Source organism: Alligator sinensis, unplaced genomic scaffold (genome assembly GCF_000455745.1).
Source record: "Alligator sinensis unplaced genomic scaffold, ASM45574v1 scaffold975_1, whole genome shotgun sequence".
Taxonomy (NCBI): domain Eukaryota; kingdom Metazoa; phylum Chordata; order Crocodylia; family Alligatoridae; genus Alligator; species Alligator sinensis.
Genome location: NW_005842068.1, coordinates 566,246 through 573,494, shown reverse-complemented (window position 1 = coordinate 573,494; position 7,249 = coordinate 566,246). Strand labels below are relative to the sequence as shown.

General features: G+C 41.1%; 1 long non-coding RNA gene across 1 annotated transcript; it reads right to left on the bottom strand.

Annotated features, from left to right (window-relative positions):
• Positions 1-1,462: 1,462 nt before the first annotated feature.
• LOC112550276 lies at positions 1,463-6,197 on the bottom strand. The gene is made up of 3 exons (XR_003094026.1): positions 6,053-6,197; positions 4,963-5,109; positions 1,463-1,614 (listed from the first exon to the last, which is right to left on the bottom strand). It is a non-coding gene; the product is annotated as an uncharacterized LOC112550276 (long non-coding RNA).
• Positions 6,198-7,249: the final 1,052 nt, after the last annotated feature.

Here is a 7,249-nt window from a genome sequence, read left to right as displayed (position 1 = left end):
TGTGACACATGCTGGTGGAGAAGCATGAGTAAACAACACAAAAGTTATGGAATGTGTTGAGTATATCATGGCAGATGTTTATCTAACTGTGGGCACATCTACATGAGACACTACTGTGCAGTAGCAATAAGCTACTGCACAGTAGCTTGTTGGTACCACATAGTAGCATGGCTGAGCACTAACCATGACACAATGCTACTGTGCAGTAGTGTTGGAAAAAAATGTGCGGTGACAATACTATGCAGTAACAACTGCACAGTCCTCTGCTTGTTTACATGCAGCCTGTGTGTAGTACTTGCAAATGCATTATCATCTTTATTATGTAGCATAGGTAGGCTCTAGAGTTATTAAAAAGTTGTAGGTACTTGAACTCCTTTGGAAAATAAACAGAAATTTGCCATGAAAATTCATATGTAGTTTTGAAAAATCTGCCTATAGAATTTTTTTTTTTTTTTGGTGAGTAATGGTAGTATGCTACTGGCTGTGGAATTTTTTTTAAATAGAAGGTAGAACATTATGATCTCTTAGATACCTGCAATTTTTCTATTTGCATACATTGCTATTTCTTCAAATTTAAGAGCAGAGTTAAGGGTGCTAAATCAGACCGAATGACAGAGTGTAATGAAGAAGTGTCTGAGTCCTGGGCAGTGAGTTGTATGGTTGGATGTTTTATTTACTTATTTCTGATTAGTCTAGTATTCAGGGTCTTTAAAAGATGTAGAATGTTTCTAATGAAAGGTGTTATTGTTGCATGTTAATTGGATTCTGTTGAAACATACTCTGATCCTTAAGGTCAAATTAAGTTGAGTAAGTTGATAAGGCCCACATGATGTTCCCGAGGCCCATCAGTGTAAGTCTTAACTTGGGTAGGGAAGAGATGCACCTAACAGATTAACCAAGGGTAACAAACATACAGCCCACTGGCTGGATCCCACCCATGGAGCCCTATAGTCTGGCCCCATGGGCCAGCATGTAGGGCAGGTCTGGCAGGGCGTCTCCTTAGTGCACACCCTGTGCCAGTCGCATGCACCATGTGGAGGGCCGTGGTGTCCTTCACATAACACATAGGGTTGGACTGGCTTTGCACACTGCATATGATATTAGAAGTTGGAATGGGGCAGATGTTGTGTGCAACCCCCTTCCAGAGCAGTGCTTCTTGTTGGCCCTGATACAACTTGATCTGGCATACAGACTAGCCCAACAACCCTCATCTAGCTTGTGGGGCCAGATGAGTTTGGCATGCCTGGACTAACTGAATCAGAGATGCATAATGTTTCATGAGCAAGCACTCACATGAGTGAGTTGGTAGGGTGTAAATGCATTCTGGGAAGTGAGAGATGTATACCTTCATAGAATGTAGGAGCAAATGGATATGGAAGAACAATGCAGAGTCTGGGCTAGAAATTGTCTACCCACATAGGAACCTTTTAGCACAAGTGTTATATTTAAAATATTTTAAGAATTTTAAGTTTAACAGGAGGGAAAAACTGCCTTTTTCTGTCGCCTTTCAATTCCTTGTATTCTTGTGGTTCCTACGTCCTTCCAGCAATTTTTGTTATGCTGATTTCTACATTATCCTTCCTCTGTGCACCCCCTTCCTCCAGTAAAAATCACCTGCAAACAAATAAACTCCATTAGAGTCCAATTCTCTTTAAAAAGGCCTAAGTAACAAAAAAGATCTAGAGTTCCTTGCCAAGCAACTTTGATGATAAAATGGAGTAAGAAACATTAGAAATTTTGTTTTCAACATGTCCGTAACCTAAGAAATTTCCAACAATCTAGTTTTAAAAATCTTCTGATTTATTTATTCTTACCTTCCCCTCCCTAAAAAAAAAAAAAAAAAAGAGGAAAAAAACTGTGCCAGGAAATCCTACCCTGGAACAGAATATGGATTGTGAAATTTCAAAAATGATATATAGACGTTTGAGTGGATTAGAAGTTAAGAGTTACAGATGAACTGAGAATCAGGATGACAAGGATGGAGTGGGTGGAACTATGTAGTAACATTGGACAGCATCAAATAAGTTGTGCTGTGATTGGTTCAATCAAACTATGTGATACTAGGACATGAGTGATTAGATTCTTGGTTGCAACACTGTGACCTTGCTTCTGTGAAGAGGACTGTATGATAGAATTTCATTTCTGTTTCTGGGTTAGGGTACATAGGAACAGCTAGAGAGAGACCACCACAATTGCATTTTTGGCTCCTCTGGGTTTCCGGTAAACCTTTAACATTTATAAATATGAATTTAATTTATATATTTATTATAAATATACATTTAAAATATAATTTAAATATAAATTACATTTAAGGACTGAACTCCTTTCTCCTGACAGAAATATAAACAAACATAATTTATGATTATACAAGATAATTTATATATAAGTTAAATTAAGATATCTTGCATAATCATTAATTATGTTTGCTTAGATTTCTGTCAGGAGAAAGGAATTTAGCCTTCACATTTTTTGACTGATCCAGGAAAATTATTTCAGGCAAATAAATGACTGTTTTTGTGCATTTTTGAGAACTGAGGTGCCGTGGGTATATGTGATAAGGTTAGGTTGCCCTTGATATTGAATGCTGATTTATAGGGCTGTGCAAAGCTTCGGGTACTGATTCAATTTGGAGGAGATGCAGACTGATTCCTAATTGAATAAGGGTGCCAATAAAGAGGTATGAATCAATTCCAAAGATTTGGAGAGCTTTGATGATTCAGGCAGTCTTAGTCCACTGTAGCGGGGAGCTGGAGCCAGACTTGGAGCTGGTAAGTAAGGGGCGGGAGGGGGGCAGAGGGGGAGGGGACCATGGAGGGACCCCTACCAGGCCCCATCCTTTTCCTGCTCCCCCAGCCCCTGTCTGCTCCCCCAGCCTTCTCCCTGGCTGCCCCAGCTCCCCGGGCCTTAAGAAAAATCCCCCACTCACCGGGTGCTGCCTGGTGTGTGTGTGGGGGGGTGATCCCCACTGCCCCCTAGTGTCCCATGCTGCACGAGGGACTATGCCATGAGCCCCAGACCCCCTCTCTGTTTCAGCCCCCTGCACAGCTGCCCTGCCCACCCCAGCTCCAGCCCTTTAAAAAAAAGAAAGGAAAAAAAACCCCACACTCACCAGTCCTGCAGTGGCCTTGAGGCTTCAGGGGGCCCATAGAAGAGCCCCCCCGCCACATGATGCAGGTCAGTGTGGGGGGCAGCAGTGATTGCCCCCCACTGGGCAGGATCCTATGAGTTTGTGGCTTTTTGGGCTTTTTTTCCTTAAAGGGCCAGAGCTGAGGCAGGCAGGGCACCCATGAGGAGGAGCTAGGACAGTGGGGGGGGGTATCAGGGGGCTTGTGCAGTGCCCCTCATGCAGCATGGGGCAGTGGGGGGCAGCGGGGATTGCCCCCCACTGGGCAGGAACCTGTGAGTTTGCGGTTTTTCAGGCTTTTTTTTCTTAAAGGGCAGGAGCTGAGGTGGGCAGGGCACCCATAAGTGGGAGCTGGGACAGTCGGGGGGCATCAGGGGTCTTGTGCAGTATGCCCCATGCACCATGGGGCAGTGGGGGGCAGCAGGGATTGCCCCACCCCGCCAGGCAGCACCTGGTGAGTCAGGGCTTTTATTTTTTTTCAAAGAGCCAGGAGCTGGGGTGGGCAGGGCAGCTATTGCTGGGGCTGGGAGAGCAGGCGGGAAATTTAGAGATTTGGCTGATTTGCAGCAGCCAAATCTCCAAATCAAATTTGGCCGAATCAATTTGGGACAGTGACTCAAATCACAGAATCGCATCACTGTCCCCCGAATTTGCTGAATTCAAATCTGAAGGGAATACTAGCCGCATTGCACAGGCCTACTGATTTACACTTAGACTAGGGACAGAAATTACACACAAACTAGTACAAGTGATTGGAAACTGATTCAGATCTGTAACACAACAGAAGTTCAGGGCACATAAACCACTATCAAAATGCTTGAAACTGGTCTAAGATGAATCTGGATGTACATAGTATCAGATTTAACTGATTTAGGTTAAATCTTTTTATTGAACTTCTGTCCCAGATCCTTTTCAGATTCAAGCTGACTCTCAGTCCACCAGTATTCCAAGATGCTTTGCACCTTCCACATAAGTCCCCTCTTTCAGGGTAGTTGGGCTAGCCTTGGCCCAAGCTGTCTGCTCCAGCCAAGCAGGAAGAGTTGTGCTCTACTGCCCTCTGGCTTCTGGCCTAAACCACTGCAGGTATGTGGCTGCATTTCCAGAATCAAAAGTGATTGTCTGTTCATTTGCTTATTGATTCAACCTATGCAGTTTAGAGACTAACCTGTGAAGATTGAATCGATTCAGCTGCAGGCTGTTTGACTTTCTGTAATTAGCCCTAAGGTCCCTGCTGTGCATTACATACACTATACAATTAACTGGTCAATCTAACAATAAATTTAGACTGGTCACATGTGCAAAGTAAGCCCGGGCACATGTACAATGCAACTATCACACAATTAACTGGTTAACCACACAATGAATTTAGACCAGCCACATGTGCTAAGTAATTATTGCATGATAAAATGACCAGATATAAGAGAGCCAGACATCTATAAAGTTAGTATTTGAAAATGTGTAACAACTCTATAGCTTGTTAATATCCAGCCTTAATTTGATTGTGTAGCTGGGCCCTAAAACACAGACAGTGTGATTACTGTGTATATAATGCATTTTAGAACTGTGGCAATCAGATCTCATAATAGAGATGATATCTTTTATTAGACCAACAAGATTTTTAGAAAAAAAAATTCTTTAATTGCAAGCTTTCAGGCACAAACACCCTTCATCAGGCATTGGAGAAAAAAATGTAAAAGTTCTCCTGGGTAGAAATGGAAGTTCATATTTCATAGAATATCACAGAGGAGTCAATGGAAGGAAAACTCCTCTGGGCAGTCAGCTCATAGCTGGTATGAAGCCTCTCACCTCCTGTGAGGATCTGTGATGATGTAAATTACCTTGAATCAAAGGCAGGAGCAGGATCTCAGGTTTCAGGTGGTCACAGTTGCTTCCCGCTTGGGAAAATATGAAGATTTCATTTTAAAAAAATGGCTGTAACTTGATATCTTCCGTGTGTCAGGTATCCTGGTTGTAGCCGTATTGGTCTAGAGGAAAGAGACGATCAGGACTTGTAGTAGAGATTATATCCTTTATCAGACCAACAAGATTTTTGCAAAAATAATGTCTTTAATTGCAAGCTTTCAGGCACAAACACCCATCATCAGGCATTGAAGAAAAGATTGTAAAAGTTCTCCTGGGTAGAAATGAAAGTTCATATTTCATGCAATTTTACAGAGGAGTCAATAGAAGGAAAACTCCTCTGGGTGTTTTAGAACTGTGCGCCTTTATGGCTCCATTTTGGTTTAGCTGAGGTGGGGAGGCTTGATAGCATGCTGGGTGAACTGTAACTACATCTTGATAAAATGAAATGCAAGGCTGAAAATGTATATGCGTTTAAAACTCTAATTTATCTAGCCAGAGAAATCCCCACTGTATAATTCTGCAGCTTAAACAGTTGTGTTCATGATGTACCAACCTGTTGTCCAGTAACTTGTCAGATTAATTTAATTAAAGTCCTGTCTTTAAAAATACACTTAAATCTATGATTCAAAGCATTTAATCCCTTGAGACAGAAGCTCTGGTTAAGTATGAATTTAGCCCAAAATAATTAACCTTATTATGCCTAGTACATTTTTTAATTTAATAGAAATAAATGTCATAAATGTTTTATCATTAATTATTATTATGATCACAATATAACAATCTTATCTAATAAATATTTTCACTGGTTCAAAAACTAGTGTTACAGTGTCATTGAAACTACTTTTTCCTTGATGAAATTATTTTTCCCTAACAATATAGTACAATTAGGCAGTTTCCTATTAATTGGTTACACATTAGATACTTTTATTCATGAAGTTATGCTTTACCAGCTGAACAAGTGGCTGTGATAAGAAAATTGCTGCTCTCTTTCAGACAACAAAAGAGCATTTCTAGATCTCCTTTGCTGGTAATAGGTGGAAATAATCCTTTTATTTCAATACTTACCAAACTTGGAAGAGCTGATAGAGATATTTACTCTCGGTTCCAAAATAATGTTCATTTAATTCAGGCTGTGATGGGTCACCAAGTCTGCCCCATCACAGAACTTCGGGGGAGCGAAGGAAAGCAGGAAACTTACCTTAACATCCAGTCCCAGGAGAAAAGGGGTGGGGCTACCCGGGATGGGGGAGCGAGAGACCCGGATGAAAACATTAATAAAGAGAGCAGCAGGTGCGAAGGGAGAGAGTGCTGGCTGTGAGAGAGGCAGCAGGTGACTGGAAGGATTTAAAGGAGAAGTAACCCAGATTTAGCTGGCAAAAGAGAAGAAAGCACCCCAGAAGGAACAGAGAGAAACTACAAGAAAGAGAAAAGGGAATATCAGAAGGACCTGGGGAGAGACTTGCCTGGGAAGCTGAAGTGAGTTAACAAAGGAGGACTTTGAGTTGGTGAGTCTGATACCTGAAGACATCGAGTAACATCCCAGAGACTAAAAATTAAGAGAAAGGAATGACAGTGGATGAAAACTAGCAAAGAAAAGAGATCCCCACAATGTTGATATCAGTAATAAATACAAGGTGACCTAGAACTGCTATTTGCTTGGGATCCATGCAGAGGAGAATGGAGCAAGCAATGAAGAAATTGAGAATTCTCAAAGAGAGAGGGAACTAAATATATATAAGATATTATTTATCCAGAAGAGACATAATAGTTGTGCCGAAGAGTTGTTTTTGTTGAACCGCATATACAATATCTTCCTCATCTCTCAGGACTGTATTTATTTCTGTCCCTTATTCCATCAAAGTTATGGCAGGTGAGAAATAAAGGAAATGAACCAGTTCATATTAAAACAAAAAATGGTTATTTATTTTTGTGGGCATAGCTTAACTCTCACACAGGCTTACTTAACATTTTCCCTAAAATAGGAAAAAATATTTAGCTCATCTGCTAAGTAGTAAATGGTGTCTCAGTCCAGGTTAGCCTCCTAGCAAAATTGTCTTGGTAATGTAGAGTTGGGATATATTCTAAGTGTAACATATGTTATTTACATACATACACCAGTTCTGTAAGAAAGAGGTTCACAAACAACATGCAGATTCCTTCCCTGAGTGATCTCAATTGGTAGCGTCTTCTTTGGTGAATTCTATCCCAATGTCCAGTACCCAGAGACTAATTCTGCCTTAGAAATGCAGTTCAAACAGAGAC